At 33.4% G+C, this 25564-nt stretch overlaps 24 non-coding genes across 24 annotated transcripts; all 24 read left to right on the forward strand.

Moving 5' to 3' along the window:
- Window positions 1-1309: 1309 nt before the first annotated feature.
- Window positions 1310-1391, forward strand: TRNAL-AAG (transfer RNA leucine (anticodon AAG)). The gene has a single exon. It is a non-coding gene; the product is annotated as a tRNA-Leu (tRNA).
- Window positions 1392-1653: 262 nt separating this feature from the next.
- On the forward strand, window positions 1654-1735 carry TRNAL-UAG (transfer RNA leucine (anticodon UAG)). The gene has a single exon. It is a non-coding gene; the product is annotated as a tRNA-Leu (tRNA).
- Window positions 1736-3435: 1700 nt separating this feature from the next.
- TRNAL-AAG (transfer RNA leucine (anticodon AAG)) lies at window positions 3436-3517 on the forward strand. The gene has a single exon. It is a non-coding gene; the product is annotated as a tRNA-Leu (tRNA).
- A 262-nt stretch (window positions 3518-3779) lies between these two features.
- TRNAL-UAG (transfer RNA leucine (anticodon UAG)) lies at window positions 3780-3861 on the forward strand. Its single transcript has one exon. It is a non-coding gene; the product is annotated as a tRNA-Leu (tRNA).
- Window positions 3862-5563: 1702 nt separating this feature from the next.
- Window positions 5564-5645, forward strand: TRNAL-AAG (transfer RNA leucine (anticodon AAG)). Its single transcript has one exon. It is a non-coding gene; the product is annotated as a tRNA-Leu (tRNA).
- Window positions 5646-5907: 262 nt separating this feature from the next.
- On the forward strand, window positions 5908-5989 carry TRNAL-UAG (transfer RNA leucine (anticodon UAG)). The gene has a single exon. It is a non-coding gene; the product is annotated as a tRNA-Leu (tRNA).
- Window positions 5990-7686: 1697 nt separating this feature from the next.
- On the forward strand, window positions 7687-7768 carry TRNAL-AAG (transfer RNA leucine (anticodon AAG)). The gene has a single exon. It is a non-coding gene; the product is annotated as a tRNA-Leu (tRNA).
- A 262-nt stretch (window positions 7769-8030) lies between these two features.
- On the forward strand, window positions 8031-8112 carry TRNAL-UAG (transfer RNA leucine (anticodon UAG)). The gene has a single exon. It is a non-coding gene; the product is annotated as a tRNA-Leu (tRNA).
- Window positions 8113-9811: 1699 nt separating this feature from the next.
- On the forward strand, window positions 9812-9893 carry TRNAL-AAG (transfer RNA leucine (anticodon AAG)). The gene has a single exon. It is a non-coding gene; the product is annotated as a tRNA-Leu (tRNA).
- Window positions 9894-10155: 262 nt separating this feature from the next.
- TRNAL-UAG (transfer RNA leucine (anticodon UAG)) lies at window positions 10156-10237 on the forward strand. Its single transcript has one exon. It is a non-coding gene; the product is annotated as a tRNA-Leu (tRNA).
- Window positions 10238-11937: 1700 nt separating this feature from the next.
- Window positions 11938-12019, forward strand: TRNAL-AAG (transfer RNA leucine (anticodon AAG)). The gene has a single exon. It is a non-coding gene; the product is annotated as a tRNA-Leu (tRNA).
- A 262-nt stretch (window positions 12020-12281) lies between these two features.
- Window positions 12282-12363, forward strand: TRNAL-UAG (transfer RNA leucine (anticodon UAG)). The gene has a single exon. It is a non-coding gene; the product is annotated as a tRNA-Leu (tRNA).
- A 1700-nt stretch (window positions 12364-14063) lies between these two features.
- TRNAL-AAG (transfer RNA leucine (anticodon AAG)) lies at window positions 14064-14145 on the forward strand. The gene has a single exon. It is a non-coding gene; the product is annotated as a tRNA-Leu (tRNA).
- Window positions 14146-14407: 262 nt separating this feature from the next.
- Window positions 14408-14489, forward strand: TRNAL-UAG (transfer RNA leucine (anticodon UAG)). Its single transcript has one exon. It is a non-coding gene; the product is annotated as a tRNA-Leu (tRNA).
- Window positions 14490-16190: 1701 nt separating this feature from the next.
- Window positions 16191-16272, forward strand: TRNAL-AAG (transfer RNA leucine (anticodon AAG)). Its single transcript has one exon. It is a non-coding gene; the product is annotated as a tRNA-Leu (tRNA).
- A 262-nt stretch (window positions 16273-16534) lies between these two features.
- On the forward strand, window positions 16535-16616 carry TRNAL-UAG (transfer RNA leucine (anticodon UAG)). Its single transcript has one exon. It is a non-coding gene; the product is annotated as a tRNA-Leu (tRNA).
- A 1707-nt stretch (window positions 16617-18323) lies between these two features.
- Window positions 18324-18405, forward strand: TRNAL-AAG (transfer RNA leucine (anticodon AAG)). Its single transcript has one exon. It is a non-coding gene; the product is annotated as a tRNA-Leu (tRNA).
- Window positions 18406-18667: 262 nt separating this feature from the next.
- Window positions 18668-18749, forward strand: TRNAL-UAG (transfer RNA leucine (anticodon UAG)). Its single transcript has one exon. It is a non-coding gene; the product is annotated as a tRNA-Leu (tRNA).
- Window positions 18750-20445: 1696 nt separating this feature from the next.
- TRNAL-AAG (transfer RNA leucine (anticodon AAG)) lies at window positions 20446-20527 on the forward strand. The gene has a single exon. It is a non-coding gene; the product is annotated as a tRNA-Leu (tRNA).
- A 262-nt stretch (window positions 20528-20789) lies between these two features.
- TRNAL-UAG (transfer RNA leucine (anticodon UAG)) lies at window positions 20790-20871 on the forward strand. The gene has a single exon. It is a non-coding gene; the product is annotated as a tRNA-Leu (tRNA).
- Window positions 20872-22570: 1699 nt separating this feature from the next.
- On the forward strand, window positions 22571-22652 carry TRNAL-AAG (transfer RNA leucine (anticodon AAG)). The gene has a single exon. It is a non-coding gene; the product is annotated as a tRNA-Leu (tRNA).
- Window positions 22653-22914: 262 nt separating this feature from the next.
- On the forward strand, window positions 22915-22996 carry TRNAL-UAG (transfer RNA leucine (anticodon UAG)). The gene has a single exon. It is a non-coding gene; the product is annotated as a tRNA-Leu (tRNA).
- A 1687-nt stretch (window positions 22997-24683) lies between these two features.
- Window positions 24684-24765, forward strand: TRNAL-AAG (transfer RNA leucine (anticodon AAG)). Its single transcript has one exon. It is a non-coding gene; the product is annotated as a tRNA-Leu (tRNA).
- Window positions 24766-25022: 257 nt separating this feature from the next.
- On the forward strand, window positions 25023-25104 carry TRNAL-UAG (transfer RNA leucine (anticodon UAG)). The gene has a single exon. It is a non-coding gene; the product is annotated as a tRNA-Leu (tRNA).
- Window positions 25105-25564: the final 460 nt, after the last annotated feature.

The raw sequence follows: 25564 nt of genomic DNA on the forward strand, positions 1-25564 counted from the left end.
TATTTAAAACAAAAAAAAATGTTTGTACTGTAATCTGTGCTATATGGCCCAGATCTGTGAGCTAAGAGTGTTCATTTGGTACCATGGCCGAGCGGTCTAAGGCCACTAAGCTGCTAAAATAAAATATTGGTAGGTTAAAAAGTTCATCATCTGCCCTAGATTTTAAAACAGTTTATCATAATTTCAAGAGTCTTCTCAAAATGTAAAAATAATATGTAAAATTATAAACTATGAGCTATGGAGTCAAGGTAGAAATGTGGATGAGCGGTCTAAGATGCTGCATTAAGGCTCCAGTCTGTTTGGAGGCATGGGTTCAAATTCCACTGCTGTCATAATTATTTTCAAGATAAAATGACTGTCATTGATGTCAAAGTGTTTTTCTCCACTAAACAGCAAGTCAATAATAAAAAATCCTTTCTAATTAATATTGTCTACTAATTTTGTACCTTTTTTAAATTTTTGTATTTTAAACACTTTTAACATGACACTTCTTTTCAAGTATTGATTTATAACTACACAATTTTTTCTTGTAATCTTAACTATATGATCCAGAACTCTGAGCTTTGAGTCAAAAGTATCCATGGGGTAGCAAGGGCGAGTGGTCTAAGGCACTGGATTTAGGTTCCAGTCTCTCTGGAGGCGTGGGTCTGAATCCCACTGCTTCCATAATGATTTTACTATGAAAATGTCAGTCAGTGATGGCAATGTGTTTTTCTCCACTAATAAGAAAATCAATAATAATAAAGTCCTTTCTCCTCAACATCTGATCAATATGATCCAGATGCATTAGCTAAAAATCAGCAGTGTCTAAGGTGCTGGATTAAAGTTCCAGATTCTTTGGAGGAATTGGTTCAAAACCTACTGCCGCCATAATTATTTTCCCTGAGAAAAAATAAGTAATTGATGTCAAAGTGTTTTTTCTCTACTAAACAGCAAATTAATAATAAAAATATCCTTTCTCATTGATATTTTATGTCAATTTATGTACTTTTTTAACCTTCCAAAACGTTTTGTACATAATTTAAACACTTTTTGCATTACACTTCTTTTTAAATATTGATTTAAAAAAATGTTTTTACTGTAACCTGAGCTATATGACCCAGATCTGTGAGCTAAGAGTGGCCATGTGGTACCATGGCCGAGCGGTCTAAGGCCACTAAGTTGCTAAAGTAAAATATTGGAAGGTTGAAAAGTTCATCATCTGTCCTAGATTTTAAAACAGTTTATCACAATTTCAAGAGTCTTCTCAAACTTTAAAAATATTATGTAAAATAATAAACTATGACCTTTGGAGCCAAAATAGATATGTGGTAGCATGGCCGAGCGGTCTAAGGCGCTGGATTAAGGCTCCAGTCTCTTAGGAGGCGTGGGTTCAGATCCCACTGCTGCCATAATTATTTTCAAGAGAAAATGACATTTATTGATGTCAAACTGTTTTACTCTACTAAACAGCAAATCAATAATAAAAAATCCTTACTCATTAATATTGTCTACTAATTTTGTACCTTTTTTATGCTTCCTTAACTTTTTGTATTTTAAATACTTGTAACATGACACTTCTTTTCAAGTATTGATTTAAAACAACACATTTTTTCCCTGTAATCTCAACTGTATGATCCAGAACTGTGAGCATTCGGTCAAACAGGTCCATGTGGTAGCATGGCCGAGCGGTCTAAGACACTGGATTTAGGCTCCAGTCTCTCTGGAGGCGTGGGTTCAAATCCCACTGCTGCCATAATGATTTTACTATGAAAACATCAGTCAGTGATGACAAAATGTTTTTCTCCACTAATAAGAAAAACAATAATAATAAAGACTTTTCTCCTCAATAGCTGATTGATATGATCCAGATGCATGAGCTAAAAATCAGCAGTGTCTAAGGTGCTGGATTAAGGTTCCAGTTTCTTTGGAGGCTTTGGATCAAAACCTACTGCCGCCATAATTATTTTTCCTAAGAAAAAATAAGTCATTGATGTCAAAGTGTTTTTCTTTACTAAACAGCAAATGAATAATAAAAAAATCCTTTCTCATTAATATTTTATGTCAATTGATGTACTTTTTTAACCTTCCAAAACATTTTGTACATAACTTAAACACTTTTGGTATGACACTTCTTTTTAAGTATTTATTTAAAACAAAAAAAATGTTTGTACTGTAATCTGTGCTATATGGCCCAGATCTGTGAGCTAAGAGTGTTCATTTGGTCCCATGGCCGAGCGGTCTAAGGCCACTAAGCTGCTAAAATAAAATATTGGTAGGTTAAAAAGTTCATCATCTGCCCTAGATTTTAAAACAGTTTATCATAATTTCAAGAGTCTTCTCAAAATGTAAAAATAATATGTAAAATTATAAACTATGAGCTATGGAGTCAAGGTAGAAATGTGGCTGAGCGGTCTAAGATGCTGCATTAAGGCTCCAGTCTGTTTGGAGGCATGGGTTCAAATTCCACTGCTGTCATAATTATTTTCAAGATAAAATGACTGTCATTGATGTCAAAGTGTTTTTCTCCACTAAACAGCAAGTCAATAATAAAAAATCCTTTCTAATTAATATTGTCTGCTAATTTTGTACCTTTTTTAAATTTTTGTATTTTAAACACTTTTAACATGACACTTCTTTTCAAGTATTGATTTATAACTACACAATTTTTTCTTGTAATCTTAACTATATGATCCAGAACTCTGAGCTTTGAGTCAAAAGTATCCATAGGGTAGCAAGGGCGAGTGGTCTAAGGCACTGGATTTAGGTTCCAGTCTCTCTGGAGGCGTGGGTCTGAATCCCACTGCTTCCATAATGATTTTACTATGAAAATGTCAGTCAGTGATGGCAATGTGTTTTTCTCCACTAATAAGAAAATCAATAATAATAAAGTCCTTTCTCCTCAACATCTGATCAATATGATAAAGATGCATTAGCTAAAAATCAGCAGTGTCTAAGGTGCTGGATTAAAGTTCCAGATTCTTTGGAGGAATTGGTTCAAAACCTACTGCCGCCATAATTATTTTCCCTGAGAAAAAATAAGTAATTGATGTCAAAGTGTTTTTTCTCTACTAAACAGCAAATGAATAATAAAAATATCCTTTCTCATTGATATTTTATGTCAATTTATGTACTTTTTTTAACCTTCCAAAACGTTTTGTACATAATTTAAACACTTTTTGCATTACACTTTTTTTTAAATATTGATTTAAAAAAATGTTTTTACTGTAACCTGAGCTATATGACCCAGATCTGTGAGCTAAGAGTGTCCATGTGGTACCATGGCCGAGCAGACTAAGGCCACTAAGTTGCTAAAGTAAAATATTGGAAGGTTGAAAAGTTCATCATCTGTCCTAGATTTTAAAACAGTTTATCACAATTTCAAGAGTCTTCTCAAACTTTAAAAATAATATGTAAAATAATAAACTATGACCTTTGGAGCCAAAATAGATATGTGGTAGCATGGCCGAGCGGTCTAAGGCGCTGGATTAAGGCTCCAGTCTCTTTGGAGGCGTGGGTTCAAATCCCACTGCTGCCATAATTATTTTCAAGAGAAAATGACATTTATTGATGTCAAACTGTTTTACTCTACTAAACAGCAAATCAATAATAAAAAATCCTCACTCATTAATATTGTCTACTAATTTTGTACCTTTTTTATGCTTCCTTAACTTTTTGTATTTTAAATACTTGTAACATGACACTTCTTTTCAAGTATTGATTTAAAACAACACATTTTTTCCCTGTAATCTCAACTGTATGATCCAGAACTGTGAGCATTCGGTCAAACAGGTCCATGTGGTAGCATGGCCGAGCGGTCTAAGGCGCTGGATTTAGGCTCCAGTCTCTCTGGAGGCGTGGGTTCAAATCCCACTGCTGCCATAATGATTTTACTATGAAAACATCAGTCAGTGATGACAAAATGTTTTTCTCCACTAATAAGAAAAACAATAATAATAAAGACTTTTCTCCTCAATAGCTGATTGATATGATCCAGATGCATGAGCTAAAAATCAGCAGTGTCTAAGGTGCTGGATTAAGGTTCCAGTTTCTTTGGAGGCTTTGGATCAAAACCTACTGCCGACATAATTATTTTTCCTAAGAAAAAATAAGTAATTGATGTCAAAGTGTTTTTCTTTACTAAACAGCAAATGAATAATAAAAAAATCCTTTCTCATTAATATTTTATGTCAATTGATGTACTTTTTTAACCTTCCAAAACATGTTGTACATAACTTAAACACTTTTGGTGTGACACTTCTTTTTAAGTATTTATTTAAAACAAAAAAAATGTTTGTACTGTAATCTGTGCTATATAGCCCAGATCTGTGAGCTAAGAGTGTTCATTTGGTACCATGGCCGAGCGGTCTAAGGCCACTAAGCTGCTAAAATAAAATATTGGTAGGTTAAAAAGTTCATCATCTGCCCTAGATTTTAAAACAGTTTATCATAATTTCAAGAGTCTTCTCAAAATGTAAAAATAATATGTAAAATTATAAACTATGAGCTATGGAGTCAAGGTAGAAATGTGGCTGAGCGGTCTAAGATGCTGCATTAAGGCTCCAGTCTGTTTGGAGGCATGGGTTCAAATTCCACTGCTGTCATAATTATTTTCAAGATAAAACGACTGTCATTGATGTCAAAGTGTTTTTCTCCACTAAACAGCTAGTCAATAATAAAAAATCCTTTCTAATTAATATTGTCTGCTAATTTTGTACCTTTTTTAAATTTTTGTATTTTAAACACTTTTAACATGACACTTCTTTTCAAGTATTGATTTATAACTACACATTTTTTTCTTGTAATCTTAACTATATGATCCAGAACTCTGAGCTTTGAGTCAAAAGTATCCATGGGGTAGCAAGGGCGAGTGGTCTAAGGCACTGGATTTAGGTTCCAGTCTCTCTGGAGGCGTGGGTCTGAATCCCACTGCTTCCATAATGATTTTACTATGAAAATGTCAGTCAGTGATGGCAATGTGTTTTTCTCCACTAATAAGAAAATCAATAATAATAAAGTCCTTTCTCCTCAACATCTGATCAATATGATCCAGATGCATTAGCTAAAAATCAGCAGTGTCTAAGGTGCTGGATTAAAGTTCCAGATTCTTTGGAGGAATTGGTTCAAAACCTACTGCCGCCATAATTATTTTCCCTGAGAAAAAATAAGTAATTGATGTCAAAGTGTTTTTTCTCTACTAAACAGCAAATGAATAATAAAAATATCCTTTCTCATTGATATTTTATGTCAATTTATGGACTTTTTTTTAACCTTCCAAAACGTTTTGTACATAATTTAAACACTTTTTGCATTACACTTTTTTTTAAATATTGATTTAAAAAAAATGTTTTTACTGTAACCTGAGCTATATGACCCAGATCTGTGAGCTAAGAGTGTCCATGTGGTACCATGGCCGAGCGGACTAAGGCCACTAAGTTGCTAAAGTAAAATATTGGAAGGTTGAAAAGTTCATCATCTATCCTAGATTTTAAAACAGTTTATCACAATTTCAAGAGTCTTCTCAAACTTTAAAAATAATATGTAAAATAATAAACTATGACCTTTGGAGCCAAAATAGATATGTGGTAGCATGGCCGAGCGGTCTAAGGCGCTGGATTAAGGCTCCAGTCTCTTTGGAGGCGTGGGTTCAAATCCCACTGCTGCCATAATTATTTTCAAGAGAAAATGACATTTATTGATGTCAAACTGTTTTACTCTACTAAACAGCAAATCAATAATAAAAAATCCTTACTCATTAATATTGTCTACTAATTTTGTACCTTTATTATGCTTCCTTAACTTTTTGTATTTTAAATACTTGTAACATGACACTTCTTTTCAAGTATTGATTTAAAACAACACATTTTTTCCCTGTAATCTCAACTGTATGATCCAGAACTGTGAGCATTCGGTCAAACAGGTCCATGTGGTAGCATGGCCGAGCGGTCTAAGGCGCTGGATTTAGGCTCCAGTCTCTCTGGAGGCGTAGGTTCAAATCCCACTGCTGCCATAATGATTTTACTATGAAAACATCAGTCAGTGATGACAAAATGTTTTTCTCCACTAATAAGAAAAACAATAATAATAAAGACTTTTCTCCTCAATAGCTGATTGATATGATCCAGATGCATGAGCTAAAAATCAGCAGTGTCTAAGGTGCTGGATTAAGGTTCCAGTTTCTTTGGAGGCTTTGGATCAAAACCTACTGCCGCCATAATTATTTTTCCTAAGAAAAAATAAGTCATTGATGTCAAAGTGTTTTTCTTTACTAAACAGCAAATGAATAATAAAAAAATCCTTTCTCATTAATATTTTATGTCAATTGATGTACTTTTTTAACCTTCCAAAACATTTTGTACATAACTTAAACACTTTTGGTATGACACTTCTTTTTAAGTATTTATTTAAAACAAAAAAAATGTTTGTACTGTAATCTGTGCTATATGGCCCAGATCTGTGAGCTAAGAGTGTTCATTTGGTACCATGGCCGAGCGGTCTAAGGCCACTAAGCTGCTAAAATAAAATATTGGTAGGTTAAAAAGTTCATCATCTGCCCTAGATTTTAAAACAGTTTATCATAATTTCAAGAGTCTTCTCAAAATGTAAAAATAATATGTAAAATTATAAACTATGAGCTATGGAGTCAAGGTAGAAATGTGGCTGAGCGGTCTAAGAAGCTGCATTAAGGCTCCAGTCTGTTTGGAGGCATGGGTTCAAATTCCACTGCTGTCATAATTATTTTCAAGATAAAACGACTGTCATTGATGTCAAAGTGTTTTTCTCCACTAAACAGCAAGTCAATAATAAAAAATCATTTCTAATTAATATTGTCTGCTAATTTTGTACCTTTTTTAAATTTTTGTATTTTAAACACTTTTAACATGACACTTCTTTTCAAGTATTGATTTATAACTACACAATTTTTTCTTGTTATCTTAACTATATGATCCAGAACTCTGAGCTTTGAGTCAAAAGTATCCATGGGGTAGCAAGGGCGAGTGGTCTAAGGCACTGGATTTAGGTACCAGTCTCTCTGGAGGCGTGGGTCTGAATCCCACTGCTTCCATAATGATTTTACTATGAAAATGTCAGTCAGTGATGGCAATGTGTTTTTCTCCACTAATAAGAAAATCAATAATAATAAAGTCCTTTCTCCTCAACATCTGATCAATATGATCCAGATGCATTAGCTAAAAATCAGCAGTGTCTAAGGTGCTGGATTAAAGTTCCAGATTCTTTGGAGGAATTGGTTCAAAACCTACTGCCGCCATAATTATTTTCCCTGAGAAAAAATAAGTAATTGATGTCAAAGTGTTTTTTCTCTACTAAACAGCAAATGAATAATAAAAATATCCTTTCTCATTGATATTTTATGTCAATTTATGTACTTTTTTAACCTTCCAAAACGTTTTGTACATAATTTAAACACTTTTTGCATTACACTTCTTTTTAAATATTGATTTAAAAAAATGTTTTTACTGTAACCTGAGCTATATGACCCAGATCTGTGAGCGAAGAGTGTCCATGTGGTACCATGGCCGAGCGGACTAAGGCCACTAAGTTGCTAAAGTAAAATATTGGAAGGTTGAAAAGTTCATCATCTGTCCTAGATTTTAAAAGTTTATCACAATTTCAAGAGTCTTCTCAAACTTTAAAAATAATATGTAAAATAATAAACTATGACCTTTGGAGCCAAAATAGATATGTGGTTGCATGGCCGAGCGGTCTAAGGCGCTGGATTAAGGCTCCAGTCTCTTTGGAGGCGTGGGTTCAAATCCCACTGCTGCCATAATTATTTTCAAGAGAAAATGACATTTATTGATGTCAAACTGTTTTACTCTACTAAACAGCAAATCAATAATAAAAAATCCTTACTCATTAATATTGTCTACTAATTTTGTACCTTTTTTATGCTTCCTTAACTTTTTGTATTTTAAATACTTGTAACATGACACTTCTTTTCAAGTATTGATTTAAAACAACACATTTTTTCCCTGTAATCTCAACTGTATGATCCAGAACTGTGAGCATTCGGTCAAACAGGTCCATGTGGTAGCATGGCCGAGTGGTCTAAGGCACTGGATTTAGGCTCCAGTCTCTCTGGAGGCGTGGGTTCAAATCCCACTGCTGCCATAATGATTTTACTATGAAAACATCAGTCAGTGATGACAAAATGTTTTTCTCCACTAATAAGAAAAACAATAATAATAAAGACTTTTCTCCTCAATAGCTGATTGATATGATCCAGATGCATGAGCTAAAAATCAGCAGTGTCTAAGGTGCTGGATTAAGGTTCCAGTTTCTTTGGAGGCTTTGGATCAAAACCTACTGCCGCCATAATTATTTTTCCTAAGAAAAAATAAGTCATTGATGTCAAAGTGTTTTTCTTTACTAAACAGCAAATGAATAATAAAAAAATCCTTTCTCATTAATATTTTATGTCAATTGATGTACTTTTTTAACCTTCCAAAACATTTTGTACATAACTTAAACACTTTTGGTATGACACTTCTTTTTAAGTATTTATTTAAAACAAAAAAAAATGTTTGTACTGTAATCTGTGCTATATGGCCCATATCTGTGAGCTAAGAGTGTTCATTTGGTACCATGGCCGAGCGGTCTAAGGCCACTAAGCTGCTAAAATAAAATATTGGTAGGTTAAAAAGTTCATCATCTGCCCTAGATTTTAAAACAGTTTATCATAATTTCAAGAGTCTTCTCAAAATGTAAAAATAATATGTAAAATTATAAACTATGAGCTATGGAGTCAAGGTAGAAATGTGGATGAGCGGTCTAAGATGCTGCATTAAGGCTCCAGTCTGTTTGGAGGCATGGGTTCAAATTCCACTGCTGTCATAATTATTTTCAAGATAAAATGACTGTCATTGATGTCAAAGTGTTTTTCTCCACTAAACAGCAAGTCAATAATAAAAAATCCTTTCTAATTAATATTGTCTACTAATTTTGTACCTTTTTTAAATTTTTGTATTTTAAACACTTTTAACATGACACTTCTTTTCAAGTATTGATTTATAACTACACAATTTTTTCTTGTAATCTTAACTATATGATCCAGAACTCTGAGCTTTGAGTCAAAAGTATCCATGGGGTAGCAAGGGCGAGTGGTCTAAGGCACTGGATTTAGGTTCCAGTCTCTCTGGAGGCGTGGGTCTGAATCCCACTGCTTCCATAATGATTTTACTATGAAAATGTCAGTCAGTGATGGCAATGTGTTTTTCTCCACTAATAAGAAAATCAATAATAATAAAGTCCTTTCTCCTCAACATCTGATCAATATGATCCAGATGCATTAGCTAAAAATCAGCAGTGTCTAAGGTGCTGGATTAAAGTTCCATATTCTTTGGAGGAATTGGTTCAAAACCTACTGCCGCCATAATTATTTTCCCTGAGAAAAAATAAGTAATTGATGTCAAAGTGTTTTTTCTCTACTAAACAGCAAATTAATAATAAAATATCCTTTCTCATTGATATTTTATGTCAATTTATGTACTTTTTTAACCTTCCAAAACGTTTTGTACATAATTTAAACACTTTTTGCATTACACTTCTTTTTAAATATTGATTTAAAAAAATGTTTTTACTGTAACCTGAGCTATATGACCCAGATCTGTGAGCTAAGAGTGGCCATGTGGTACCATGGCCGAGCGGTCTAAGGCCACTAAGTTGCTAAAGTAAAATATTGGAAGGTTGAAAAGTTCATCATCTGTCCTAGATTTTAAAACAGTTTATCACAATTTCAAGAGTCTTCTCAAACTTTAAAAATATTATGTAAAATAATAAACTATGACCTTTGGAGCCAAAATAGATATGTGGTAGCATGGCCGAGCGGTCTAAGGCGCTGGATTAAGGCTCCAGTCTCTTAGGAGGCGTGGGTTCAGATCCCACTGCTGCCATAATTATTTTCAAGAGAAAATGACATTTATTGATGTCAAACTGTTTTACTCTACTAAACAGCAAATCAATAATAAAAAATCCTTACTCATTAATATTGTCTACTAATTTTGTACCTTTTTTATGCTTCCTTAACTTTTTGTATTTTAAATACTTGTAACATGACACTTCTTTTCAAGTATTGATTTAAAACAACACATTTTTTCCCTGTAATCTCAACTGTATGATCCAGAACTGTGAGCATTCGGTCAAACAGGTCCATGTGGTAGCATGGCCGAGCGGTCTAAGGCACTGGATTTAGGCTCCAGTCTCTCTGGAGGCGTGGGTTCAAATCCCACTGCTGCCATAATGATTTTACTATGAAAACATCAGTCAGTGATGACAAAATGTTTTTCTCCACTAATAAGAAAAACAATAATAATAAAGACTTTTCTCCTCAATAGCTGATTGATATGATCCAGATGCATGAGCTAAAAATCAGCAGTGTCTAAGGTGCTGGATTAAGGTTCCAGTTTCTTTGGAGGCTTTGGATCAAAACCTACTGCCGCCATAATTATTTTTCCTAAGAAAAAATAAGTCATTGATGTCAAAGTGTTTTTCTTTACTAAACAGCAAATGAATAATAAAAAAATCCTTTCTCATTAATATTTTATGTCAATTGATGTACTTTTTTAACCTTCCAAAACATTTTGTACATAACTTAAACACTTTTGGTATGACACTTCTTTTTAAGTATTTATTTAAAACAAAAAAAATGTTTGTACTGTAATCTGTGCTATATGGCCCAGATCTGTGAGCTAAGAGTGTTCATTTGGTCCCATGGCCGAGCGGTCTAAGGCCACTAAGCTGCTAAAATAAAATATTGGTAGGTTAAAAAGTTCATCATCTGCCCTAGATTTTAAAACAGTTTATCATAATTTCAAGAGTCTTCTCAAAATGTAAAAATAATATGTAAAATTATAAACTATGAGCTATGGAGTCAAGGTAGAAATGTGGCTGAGCGGTCTAAGATGCTGCATTAAGGCTCCAGTCTGTTTGGAGGCATGGGTTCAAATTCCACTGCTGTCATAATTATTTTCAAGATAAAATGACTGTCATTGATGTCAAAGTGTTTTTCTCCACTAAACAGCAAGTCAATAATAAAAAATCCTTTCTAATTAATATTGTCTGCTAATTTTGTACCTTTTTTAAATTTTTGTATTTTAAACACTTTTAACATGACACTTCTTTTCAAGTATTGATTTATAACTACACAATTTTTTCTTGTAATCTTAACTATATGATCCAGAACTCTGAGCTTTGAGTCAAAAGTATCCATAGGGTAGCAAGGGCGAGTGGTCTAAGGCACTGGATTTAGGTTCCAGTCTCTCTGGAGGCGTGGGTCTGAATCCCACTGCTTCCATAATGATTTTACTATGAAAATGTCAGTCAGTGATGGCAATGTGTTTTTCTCCACTAATAAGAAAATCAATAATAATAAAGTCCTTTCTCCTCAACATCTGATCAATATGATAAAGATGCATTAGCTAAAAATCAGCAGTGTCTAAGGTGCTGGATTAAAGTTCCAGATTCTTTGGAGGAATTGGTTCAAAACCTACTGCCGCCATAACTATTTTCCCTGAGAAAAAATAAGTAATTGATGTCAAAGTGTTTTTTCTCTACTAAACAGCAAATTAATAATAAAAATATCCTTTCTCATTGATATTTTATGTCAATTTATGTACTTTTTTTAACCTTCCAAAACGTTTTGTACATAATTTAAACACTTTTTGCATTACACTTCTTTTTAAATATTGATTTAAAAAAATGTTTTTACTGTAACCTGAGCTATATGACCCAGATCTGTGAGCTAAGAGTGTCCATGTGGTACCATGGCCGAGCAGACTAAGGCCACTAAGTTGCTAAAGTAAAATATTGGAAGGTTGAAAAGTTCATCATCTGTCCTAGATTTTAAAACAGTTTATCACAATTTCAAGAGTCTTCTAAAACTTTAAAAATAATATGTAAAATAATAAACTATGACCTTTGGAGCCAAAATAGATATGTGGTAGCATGGCCGAGCGGTCTAAGGCGCTGGATTAAGGCTCCAGTCTCTTTGGAGGTGTGGGTTCAAATCCCACTGCTGCCATAATTATTTTCAAGAGAAAATGACATTTATTGATGTCAAACTGTTTTACTCTACTAAACAGCAAATCAATAATAAAAAATCCTTACTCATTAATATTGTCTACTAATTTTGTACCTTTTTTATGCTTCCTTAACTTTTTGTATTTTAAATACTTGTAACATGACACTTCTTTTCAAGTATTGATTTAAAACAACACATTTTTTCCCTGTAATCTCAACTGTATGATCCAGAACTGTGAGCATTCGGTCAAACAGGTCCATGTGGTAGCATGGCCGAGTGGTCTAAGGCGCTGGATTTAGGCTCCAGTCTCTCTGGAGGCGTGGGTTCAAATCCCACTGCTGCCATAATGATTTTACTATGAAAACATCAGTCAGTGATGACAAAATGTTTTTCTCCACTAATAAGAAAAACAATAATAATAAAGACTTTTCTCCTCAATAGCTGATTGATATGATCCAGATGCATGAGCTAAAAATCAGCAGTGTCTAAGGTGCTGGATTAAGGTTCCAGTTTCTTTGGAGGCTTTGGATCAAAACCTACTGCCGCCATAATTATTTTTCCTAAGAAAAAATAAGTCATTGATGTCAAAGTGTTTTTCTTTACTAAACAGCAAATGAATAATAAAAAAATCCTTTCTCATTAATATTTTATGTCAATTGATGTACTTTTTTAACCTTCCAAAACATTTTGTACATAACTTAAACACTTTTGGTATGACACTTCTTTTTAAGTATTTATTTAAAACAAAAAAAAATGTTTGTACTGTAATCTGTGCTATATGGCCCAGATCTGTGAGCTAAGAGTGTTCATTTGGTACCATGGCCGAGCGGTCTAAGGCCACTAAGCTGCTAAAATAAAATATTGGTAGGTTAAAAAGTTCATCATCTGCCCTAGATTTTAAAACAGTTTATCATAATTTCAAGAGTCTTCTCAAAATGTAAAAATAATATGTAAAATTATAAACTATGAGCTATGGAGTCAAGGTAGAAATGTGGCTGAGCGGTCTAAGATGCTGCATTAAGGCTCCAGTCTGTTTGGAGGCATGGGTTCAAATTCCACTGCTGTCATAATTATTTTCAAGATAAAACGACTGTCATTGATGTCAAAGTGTTTTTCTCCACTAAACAGCAAGTCAATAATAAAAAATCCTTTCTAATTAATATTGTCTGCTAATTTTGTACCTTTTTTAAATTTTTGTATTTTAAACACTTTTAACATGACACTTCTTTTCAAGTATTGATTTATAACTACACAATTTTTTCTTGTTATCTTAACTATATGATCCAGAACTCTGAGCTTTGAGTCAAAAGTATCCATGGGGTAGCAAGGGCGAGTGGTCTAAGGCACTGGATTTAGGTACCAGTCTCTCTGGAGGCGTGGGTCTGAATCCCACTGCTTCCATAATGATTTTACTATGAAAATGTCAGTCAGTGATGGCAATGTGTTTTTCTCCACTAATAAGAAAATCAATAATAATAAAGTCCTTTCTCCTCAACATCTGATCAATATGATCCAGATGCATTAGCTAAAAATCAGCAGTGTCTAAGGTGCTGGATTAAAGTTCCAGATTCTTTGGAGGAATTGGTTCAAAACCTACTGCCGCCATAATTATTTTCCCTGAGAAAAAATAAGTAATTGATGTCAAAGTGTTTTTTCTCTACTAAACAGCAAATGAATAATAAAAATATCCTTTCTCATTGATATTTTATGTCAATTTATGTACTTTTTTAACCTTCCAAAATGTTTTGTACATAATTTAAACACTTTTTGCATTACACTTCTTTTTAAATATTGATTTAAAAAAATGTTTTTACTGTAACCTGAGCTATATGACCCAGATCTGTGAGCTAAGAGTGGCCATGTGGTACCATGGCCGAGCGGTCTAAGGCCACTAAGTTGCTAAAGTAAAATATTGGAAGGTTGAAAAGTTCATCATCTGTCCTAGATTTTAAAACAGTTTATCACAATTTCAAGAGTCTTCTCAAACTTTAAAAATAATATGTAAAATAATAAACTATGACCTTTGGAGCCAAAATAGATATGTGGTAGCATGGCCGAGCGGTCTAAGGCGCTGGATTAAGGCTCCAGTCTCTTTGGAGGCGTGGGTTCAAATCCCACTGCTGCCATAATTATTTTCAAGAGAAAATGACATTTATTGATGTCAAACTGTTTTACTCTACTAAACAGCAAATCAATAATAAAAAATCCTTACTCATTAATATTGTCTACTAATTTTGTACCTTTTTTATGCTTCCTTAACTTTTTGTATTTTAAATACTTGTAACATGACACTTCTTTTCAAGTATTGATTTAAAACAACACATTTTTTCCCTGTAATCTCAACTGTATGATCCAGAACTGTGAGCATTCGGTCAAACAGGTCCATGTGGTAGCATGGCCGAGCGGTCTAAGGTGCTGGATTTAGGCTCCAGTCTCTCTGGAGGCGTGGGTTCAAATCCCACTGCTGCCATAATGATTTTACTATGAAAACATCAGTCAGTGATGACAAAATGTTTTTCTCCACTAATAAGAAAAACAATAATAATAAAGACTTTTCTCCTCAATAGCTGATTGATATGATCCAGATGCATGAGCTAAAAATCAGCAGTGTCTAAGGTGCTGGATTAAGGTTCCAGTTTCTTTGGAGGCTTTGGATCAAAACCTACTGCCGCCATAATTATTTTTCCTAAGAAAAAATAAGTCATTGATGTCAAAGTGTTTTTCTTTACTAAACAGCAAATGAATAATAAAAAAATCCTTTCTCATTAATATTTTATGTCAATTGATGTACTTTTTTAACCTTCCAAAACATTTTGTACATAACTTAAACACTTTTGGTATGACACTTCTTTTTAAGTATTTATTTAAAACAAAAAAAAATGTTTGTACTGTAATCTGTGCTATATGGCCCAGATCTGTGAGCTAAGAGTGTTCATTTGGTACCATGGCCGAGCGGTCTAAGGCCACTAAGCTGCTAAAATAAAATATTGGTAGGTTAAAAAGTTCATCATCTGCCCTAGATTTTAAAACAGTTTATCATAATTTCAAGAGTCTTCTCAAAATGTAAAAATAATATGTAAAATTATAAACTATGAGCTATGGAGTCAAGGTAGAAATGTGGCTGAGCGGTCTAAGATGCTGCATTAAGGCTCCAGTCTGTTTGGAGGCATGGGTTCAAATTCCACTGCTGTCATAATTATTTTCAAGATAAAATGACTGTCATTGATGTCAAAGTGTTTTTCTCCACTAAACAGCAAGTCAATAATAAAAAATCCTTTCTAATTAATATTGTCTGCTAATTTTGTACCTTTTTTAAATTTTTGTATTTTAAACACTTTTAACATGACACTTCTTTTCAAGTATTGATTTATAACTACACAATTTTTTCTTGTAATCTTAACTATATGATCCAGAACTCTGAGCTTTGAGTCAAAAGTATCCATGGGGTAGCAAGGGCGAGTGGTCTAAGGCACTGCATTTAGGTTCCAGTCTCTCTGGAGGCGTGGGTCTGAATCCCACTGCTTCCATAATGATTTTACTATGAAAATGTCAGTCAGTGATGGCAATGTGTTTTTCTCCACTAATAAGAAAATCAATAATAATAAAGTCCTTTCTCCTCAACATCTGATCAATATGATCCAGATGCATTAGCTAAAAATCAGCAGTGTCTAAGGTGCTGGATTAAAGTTCCAGATTCTTTGGAGGAATTGGTTCAAAACCTACTGCCGCCATAATTATTTTCCCTGAGAAAAAATAAGTAATTGATGTCAAAGTGTTTTTTCTCTACTAAACAGCAAATGAATAATAAAAATATCCTTTCTCATTGATATTTTATGTCAATTTATGTACTTTTTTTAACCTTCCAAAACGTTTTGTACATAATTTAAACACTTTTTGCATTACACTTCTTTTTAAATATTGATTTAAAAAAATGTTTTTACTGTAACCTGAGCTATATGACCCAGATCTGTGAGCTAAGAGTGTCCATGTGGTACCATGGCCGAGCGGACTAAGGCCACTAAGTTGCTAAAGTAAAATATTGGAAGGTTGAAAAGTTCATCATCTGTCCTAGATTTTAAAACAGTTTATCACAATTTCAAGAGTCTTCTCAAACTTTAAAAATAATATGTAAAATAATAAACTATGACCTTTGGAGCCAAAATAGATATGTGGTAGCATGGCCGAGCGGTCTAAGGCGCTGGATTAAGGCTCCAGTCTCTTTGGAGGCGTGGGTTCAAATCCCACTGCTGCCATAATTATTTTCAAGAGAAAATGACATTTATTGATGTCAAACTGTTTTACTCTACTAAACAGCAAATCAATAATAAAAAATCCTTACTCATTAATATTGTCTACTAATTTTGTACCTTTTTTATGCTTCCTTAACTTTTTGTATTTTAAATACTTGTAACATGACACTTCTTTTCAAGTATTGATTTAAAACAACACATTTTTTCCCTGTAATCTCAACTGTATGATCCAGAACTGTGAGCATTCGGTCAAACAGGTCCATGTGGTAGCATGGCCGAGCGGTCTAAGGCGCTGGATTTAGGCTCCAGTCTCTCTGGAGGCGTGGGTTCAAATCCCACTGCTGCCATAATGATTTTACTATGAAAACATCAGTCAGTGATGACAAAATGTTTTTCTCCACTAATAAGAAAAACAATAATAATAAAGACTTTTCTCCTCAATAGCTGATTGATATGATCCAGATGCATGAGCTAAAAATCAGCAGTGTCTAAGGTGCTGGATTAAGGTTCCAGTTTCTTTGGAGGCTTTGGATCAAAACCTACTGCCGCCATAATTATTTTTCCTAAGAAAAAATAAGTCATTGATGTCAAAGTGTTTTTCTTTACTAAACAGCAAATGAATAATAAAAAAATCCTTTCTCATTAATATTTTATGTCAATTGATGTACTTTTTTAACCTTCCAAAACATTTTGTACATAACTTAAACACTTTTGGTATGACACTTCTTTTTAAGAATTTATTTAAAACAAAAAAAAATGTTTGTACTGTAATCTGTGCTATATGGCCCAGATCTGTGAGCTAAGAGTGTTCATTTGGTACCATGGCCGAGCGGTCTAAGGCCACTAAGCTGCTAAAATAAAATATTGGTAGGTTAAAAAGTTCATCATCTGCCCTAGATTTTAAAACAGTTTATCATAATTTCAAGAGTCTTCTCAAAATGTAAAAATAATATGTAAAATTATAAACTATGAGCTATGGAGTCAAGGTAGAAATGTGGCTGAGCGGTCTAAGATGCTGCATTAAGGCTCCAGTCTGTTTGGAGGCATGGGTTCAAATTCCACTGCTGTCATAATTATTTTCAAGATAAAACGACTGTCATTGATGTCAAAGTGTTTTTCTCCACTAAACAGCAAGTCAATAATAAAAAATCCTTTCTAATTAATATTGTCTGCTAATTTTGTACCTTTTTTAAATTTTTGTATTTTAAACACTTTTAACATGACACTTCTTTTCAAGTATTGATTTATAACTACACAATTTTTTCTTGTAATCTTAACTATCGAATCCATAACTCTGAGCTTTGAGTCAAAAGTATCCATGGGGTAGCAAGGGCGAGTGGTCTAAGGCACTGGATTTAGGTTCCAGTCTCTCTGGAGGCGTGGGTCTGAATCCCACTGCTTCCATAATGATTTTACTATGAAAATGTCAGTCAGTGATGGCAATGTGTTTTTCTCCACTAATAAGAAAATCAATAATAATAAAGTCCTTTCTCCTCAACATCTGATCAATATGATAAAGATGCATTAGCTAAAAATCAGCAGTGTCTAAGGTGCTGGATTAAAGTTCCAGATTCTTTGGAGGAATTGGTTCAAAACCTACTGCCGCCATAATTATTTTCCCTGAGAAAAAATAAGTAATTGATGTCAAAGTGTTTTTTCTCTACTAAACAGCAAATGAATAATAAAAATATCCTTTCTCATTGATATTTTATGTCAATTTATGTACTTTTTTTAACCTTCCACTTTTTTTTAACCTTGAACATAATTTAAACACTTTTTGCATTACACTTCTTTTTAAATATTGATTTAAAAAAATGTTTTTACTGTAACCTGAGCTATATGACCCAGATCTGTGAGCTAAGAGTGTCCATGTGGTACCATGGCCGAGCGGACTAAGGCCACTAAGTTGCTAAAGTAAAATATTGGAAGGTTGAAAAGTTCATCATCTGTCCTAGATTTTAAAACAGTTTATCACAATTTCAAGAGTCTTCTCAAACTTTAAAAATAATATGTAAAATAATAAACTATGACCTTTGGAGCCAAAATAGATATGTGGTAGCATGGCTGAGCGGTCTAAGGCGCTGGATTAAGACTCCAGTCTCTTTGGAGGCGTGGGTTCAAATCCCACTGCTGCCATAATTATTTTCAAGAGAAAATGACATTTATTGATGTCAAACTGTTTTACTCTACTAAACAGCAAATCAATAATAAAAAATCCTTACTCATTAATATTGTCTACTAATTTTGTACCTTTTTTATGCTTCCTTAACTTTTTGTATTTTAAATACTTGTAACATAACACTTCTTTTCAAGTATTGATTTAAAACAACACATTTTTTCCCTGTAATCTCAACTGTATGATCCAGAACTGTGAGCATTTGGTCAAACAGGTCCATGTGGTAGCATGGCCGAGCGGTCTAAGGCGCTGGATTTAGGCTCCAGTCTCTCTGGAGGCGTGGGTTCAAATCCCACTGCTGCCATAATGATTTTACTATGAAAACATCAGTCAGTGATGACAAAATGTTTTTCTCCACTAATAAGAAAAACAATAATAATAAAGACTTTTCTCCTCAATAGCTGATTGATATGATCCAGATGCATGAGCTAAAAATCAGCAGTGTCTAAGGTGCTGGATTAAGGTTCCAGTTTCTTTGGAGGCTTTGGATCAAAACCTACTGCCGCCATAATTATTTTTCCTAAGAAAAAATAAGTCATTGATGTCAAAGTGTTTTTCTTTACTAAACAGCAAATGAATAATAAAAAAATCCTTTCTCATTAATATTTTATGTCAATTGATGTACTTTTTTAACCTTCCAAAACATTTTGTACATAACTTAAACACTTTTGGTATGACACTTCTTTTTAAGAATTTATTTAAAACAAAAAAAAATGTTTGTACTGTAATCTGTGCTATATGGCCCAGATCTGTGAGCTAAGAGTGTTTATTTGGTACCATGGCCGAGCGGTCTAAGGCCACTAAGCAGCTAAAATAAAATATTGGTAGGTTAAAAAGTTCATCATCTGCCCTAGATTTTAAAACAGTTTATCATAATTTCAAGAGTCTTCTCAAAATGTAAAAATAATTGTAAAATTATAAACTATGAGCTATGGAGTCAAAGTAGAAATGTGGCTGAGCGGTCTAAGATGCTGCATTAAGGCTCCAGTCTGTTTGGAGGCATGGGTTCAAATTCCACTGCTGTCATAATTATTTTCAAGATAAAACGACTGTCATTGATGTCAAAGTGTTTTCTCCACTAAACAGCAAGTCAATAATAAAAAATCCTTTCTAATTAATATTGTCTGCTAATTTTGTACCTTTTTTAAATTTTTGAATTTTAAACACTTTTAACATGACACTTCTTTTCAAGTATTGATTTATAACTACACAATTTTTTCTTGTAATCTTAACTATATGATCCATAACTCTGAGCTTTGAGTCAAAAGTATCCATGGGGTAGCAAGGGCGAGTGGTCTAAGGCACTGGATTTAGGTTCCAGTCTCTCTGGAGGCGTGGGTCTGAATCCCACTGCTTCCATAATGATTTTACTATGAAAATGTCAGTCAGTGATGGCAATGTGTTTTTCTCCACTAATAAGAAAATCAATAATAATAAAGTCCTTTCTCCTCAACATCTGATCAATATGATCCAGATGCATTAGCTAAAAATCAGCAGTGTCTAAGGTGCTGGATTAAAGTTCGAGATTCTTTGGAGGAATTGGTTCAAAACCTACTGCCGCCATAATTATTTTCCCTGAGAAAAAATAAGTAATTGATGTCAGTGTTTTTTCTCTACTAAACAGCAAATTAATAATAAAAATATCCTTTCTCATTGATATTTTATGTCAATTTATGTACTTTTTTAACCTTCCAAAACGTTTTGTACATAATTTAAACACTTTTTGCATTACACTTCTTTTTAAATATTGATTTAAAAAAATGTTTTTACTGTAACCTGAGCTATATGACCCAGATCTGTGAGCTAAGAGTGTCCATGTGGTTCCATGGCCGAGCGGTCTAAGGCCACTAAGTTGCTAAAGTAAAATATTGGAAGGTTGAAAAGTTCATCATCTGTCCTAGATTTTAAAACAGTTTATCACAATTTCAAGAGTCTTCTCAAACTTTAAAAATAATATGTAAAATAATAAACTATGACCTTTGGAGCCAAAATAGATATGTGGTAGCATGGCCGAGCGGTCTAAGGCGCTGGATTAAGGCTCCAGTATCTTTGGAGGCGTGGGTTCAAATCCCACTGCTGCCATAATTATTTTCAAGAGAAAATGACATTTATTGATGTCAAACTGTTTTACTCTACTAAACAGCAAATCAATAATAAAAAATCCTTACTCATTAATATTGTCTACTAATTTTGTACCTTTTTTATGCTTCCTTAACTTTTTGTATTTTAAATACTTGTAACATGACACTTCTTTTCAAGTATTGATTTAAAACAACACATTTTTTCCCTGTAATCTCAACTGTATGATCCAGAACTGTGAGCATTCGGTCAAACAGGTCCATGTGGTAGCATGGCCGAGCGGTCTAAGGCGCTGGATTTAGGCTCCAGTCTCTCTGGAGGCGTGGGTTCAAATCCCACTGCTGCCATAATGATTTTACTATGAAAACATCAGTCAGTGATGACAAAATGTTTTTCTCCACTAATAAGAAAAACAATAATAATAAAGACTTTTCTCCTCAATAGCTGATTGATATGATCCAGATGCATGAGCTAAAAATCAGCAGTGTCTAAGGTGCTGGATTAAGGTTGCAGTTTCTTTGGAGGCTTTGGATCAAAACCTACTGCCGCCATAAATATTTTTCCTAAGAAAAAATAAGTCATTGATGTCAAAGTGTTTTTCTTTACTAAACAGCAAATGAATAATAAAAAAATCCTTTCTCATTAATATTTTATGTCAATTGATGTACTTTTTTAACCTTCCAAAACATTTTGTACATAACTTAAACACTTTTGGTATGACACTTCTTTTTAAGTATTTATTTAAAACAAAAAAAATGTTTGTACTGTAATCTGTGCTATATGGCCCAGATCTGTGAGCTAAGAGTGTTCATTTGGTACCATGGCCGAGCGGTCTAAGGCCACTAAGCTGCTAAAATAAAATATTGGTAGGTTTAAAAAGTTCATCATCTGCCCTAGATTTTAAAACAGTTTATCATAATTTCAAGAGTCTTCTCAAAATGTAAAAATAATATGTAAAATTATAAACTATGAGCTATGGAGTCAAGGTAGAAATGTGGCTGAGCGGTCTAAGATGCTGCATTAAGGCTCCAGTCTGTTTGGAGGCATGGGTTCAAATTCCACTGCTGTCATAGTTATTTTCAAGATAAAACGACTGTCATTGATGTCAAAGTGTTTTTCTCCACTAAACAGCAAGTCAATAATAAAAAATCCTTTCTAATTAATATTGTCTGCTAATTTTGTACCTTTTTTAAATTTTTGTATTTTAAACACTTTTAACATGACACTTCTTTTCAAGTATTGATTTATAACTACACAATTTTTTCTTGTAATCTTAACTATATGATCCAGAACTCTGAGCTTTGAGTCAAAAGTATCCATGGGGTAGCAAGGGCGAGTGGTCTAAGGCACTGGATTTAGGTTCCAGTCTCTCTGGAGGCGTGGGTCTGAATCCCACTGCTTCCTTAATGATTTTACTATAAAAATGTCAGTCAGTGATGGCAATGTGTTTTTCTCCACTAATAAGAAAATCAATAATAATAAAGTCCTTTCTCCTCAACATCTGATCAATATGATCCAGATGCATTAGCTAAAAATCAGCAGTGTCTAAGGTGCTGGATTAAAGTTCCAGATTCTTTGGAGGAATTGGTTCAAAACCTACTGCCGCCATAATTATTTTCCCTGAGAAAAAATAAGTAATTGATGTCAAAGTGTTTTTCTCTACTAAACAGCAAATGAATAATAAAAATATCCTTTCTCATTGATATTTTATGTCAATTTATGTACTTTTTTAACCTTCCAAAACGTTTTGTACATAATTTAAACACTTTTTGCATTACACTTCTTTTTAAATATTGATTTAAAAAAATGTTTTTACTGTAACCTGAGCTATATGACCCAGATCTGTGAGCTAAGAGTGTCCATGTGGTACCATGGCCGAGCGGTCTAAGGCCACTAAGTTGCTAAAGTAAAATATTGGAAGGTTGAAAAGTTCATCATCTGTCCTAGATTTTAAAACAGTTTATCACAATTTCTAGAGTCTTCTCAAACTTTAAAAATAATATGTAAAATAATAAACTATGACCTTTGGAGCCAAAATAGATATGTGGTAGCATGGCCGAGCGGTCTAAGGCGCTGGATTAAGGCTCCAGTCTCTTTGTAGGTGTGGGTTCAAATCCCACTGCTGCCATAATTATTTTCAAGAGAAAATGACATTTATTGATGTCAAACTGTTTTACTCTACTAAACAGCAAATCAATAATAAAAAATCCTTACTCATTAATATTGTCTACTAATTTTGTACCTTTTTTATGCTTCCTTAACTTTTTGTATTTTATATACTTGTAACATGACACTTCTTTTCAAGTATTGATTTAAAACAACACATTTTTTCCCTGTAATCTCAACCGTATGATCCAGAACTGTGAGCATTCGGTCAAACAGGTCCATGTGGTAGCATGGCCGAGCGGTCTAAGGTGCTGGATTTAGGCTCCAGTCTCTCTGGAGACGTGGGTTCAAATCCCTCTGCTGCCATAATGATTTTCCTATGAAAACATCAGTCAGTGATGACAAAATGTTTTTCTCCACTAATAAGAAAAACAATAATAATAAAGACTTTTCTCCTCAATAGCTGATTGATATGATCCAGATGCATGAGCTAAAAATCAGCAGTATCTAAGGTGCTGGATTAAGGTTCCAGAGGCTTTGGATCAAAACCTACTGCCGCCATAATTATTTTTCCTAAGAAAAAATAAGTCATTGATGTCAAAGTGTTTTTCTTTACTAAACAGCAAATGAATAATAAAAAAATCCTTTCTCATTAATATTTTATGTCAATTGATGTACTTTTTTAACCTTCCAAAACATTTTGTACATAACTTAAACACTTTTGGTATGACACTTCTTTTTAAGAATTTATTTAAAAAAAAAAATGTTTGCACTGTAATCTGTGCTATATGGCCCAGATCTGTGAGCTAAGAGTGTTCATTTGGTACCATGGCCGAGCGGTCTAAGGCCACTAAGCTGCTAAAATAAAATATTGGTAGGTTAAAAAGTTCATCATCTGCCCTAGATTTTAAAACAGTTTATCATAATTTCAAGAGTCTTCTCAAAATGTAAAAATAATATGTAAAATTATAAACTATGAGCTATGGAGTCAAGGTAGAAATGTGGCTGAGCGGTCTAAGATGCTGCATTAAGGCTCCAGTCTGTTTGGAGGCATGGGTTCAAATTCCACTGCTGTCATAATTATTTTCAAGATAAAACGACTGTCATTGATGTCAAAGTGTTTTTCTCCACTAAACAGCAAGTCAATAATAAAAAATCCTTTCTAATTAATATTGTCTGCTAATTTTGTACCTTTTTTAATTTTTTTTATTTTAAACACTTTTAACATGACACTTCTTTTCAAGTATTGATTTATAACTACACAATTTTTTCTTGTAATCTTAACTATATGATCCATAACTCTGAGCTTTGAGTCAAAAGTATCCATGGGGTAGCAAGGGCGAGTGGTCTAAGGCACTGGATTTAGGTTCCAGTCTCTCTGGAGGCGTGGGTCTGAATCCCACTGCTTCCATAATGATTTTACTATGAAAATGTCAGTCAGTGATGGCAATGTGTTTTTCTCCACTAATAAGAAAATCAATAATAATAAAGTCCTTTCTCCTCAACATCTGATCAATATGATCCAGATGCATTAGCTAAAAATCAGCAGTGTCTAAGGTGCTGGATTAAAGTTCCAGATTCTTTGGAGGAATTGGTTCAAAACCTACTGCCGCCATAATTATTTTCCCTGAGAAAAAATAAGTAATTGATGTCAAAGTGTTTTTTCTCTACTAAACAGCAAATTAATAATAAAAATATCCTTTCTCATTGATATTTTATGTCAATTTATGTACTTTTTTAACCTTACAAAACGTTTTGTACATAATTTAAACACTTTTTGCATTACACTTTTTTTAAATATTGATTTAAAAAAATGTTTTTACTGTAACCTGAGCTATATGACCCAGATCTGTGAGCTAAGAGTGTCCATGTGGTACCATGGCCGAGCGGTCTAAGGCCACTAAGTTGCTAAAGTAAAATATTGGAAGGTTGAAAAGTTCATCATCTGTCCTAGATTTTAAAACAGTTTATCACAATTTCAAGAGTCTTCTCAAACTTTAAAAATAATATGTAAAATAATAAACTATGACCTTTGGAGCCAAAATAGATATGTGGTAGCATGGCCGAGCGGTCTAAGGCGCTGGATTAAGGCTCCAGTCTCTTTGGAGGCGTGGGTTCAAATCCCACTGCTGCCATAATTATTTTCAAGAGAAAATGACATTTATTGATGTCAAACTGTTTTACTAAACAGCAAATCAATAATAAAAAATCCTTACTCATTAATATTGTCTACTAATTTTGTACCTTTTTTATGCTTCCTTAACTTTTTGTATTTTAAATACTTGTAACATGACACTTCTTTTCAAGTATTGATTTAAAACAACACATTTTTTTCCTGTAATCTCAACTGTATGATCCAGAACTGTGAGCATTCAGTCAGACAGGTCCATGTGGTAGCATGGCCGAGCGGTCTAAGGTGCTGGATTTAGGCTCCAGTCTCTCTGGAGACGTGGGTTCAAATCCCACTGCTGCCGTAATGATTTTACTATGAAAACATCAGTCAGTGATGACAAAATGTTTTTCTCCACTAATAAGAAAAACAATAATAATAAAGACTTTTCTCCTCAATAGCTGATTGATATGATCCAGATGCATGAGCTAAAAATCAGCAGTGTCTAAGGTGCTGGATTAAGGTTCCAGTTTCTTTGGAGGCTTTGTATCAAAACCTACTGCCGCCATAATTATTTTTCCTAAGAAAAAATAAGTCATTGATGTCAAAGTGTTTTTCTTTACTAAACAGCAAATGAATAATAAAAAAATCCTTTCTCATTAATATTTTATGTCAATTGATGTACTTTTTTAACCTTCCAAAACATTTTATACATAATTTAAACACTTTTGGTATGACACTTCTTTTTAAGTATTTATTTAAAACAAAAAAAAATGTTTGTACTGTAATCTGTGCTATATGGCCCAGATCTGTGAGCTAAGAGT

This window comes from Pseudophryne corroboree, chromosome 3 (assembly GCF_028390025.1).
Source record: "Pseudophryne corroboree isolate aPseCor3 chromosome 3, aPseCor3.hap2, whole genome shotgun sequence".
In the NCBI taxonomy this organism is placed as follows: Eukaryota; Metazoa; Chordata; class Amphibia; order Anura; family Myobatrachidae; genus Pseudophryne; species Pseudophryne corroboree.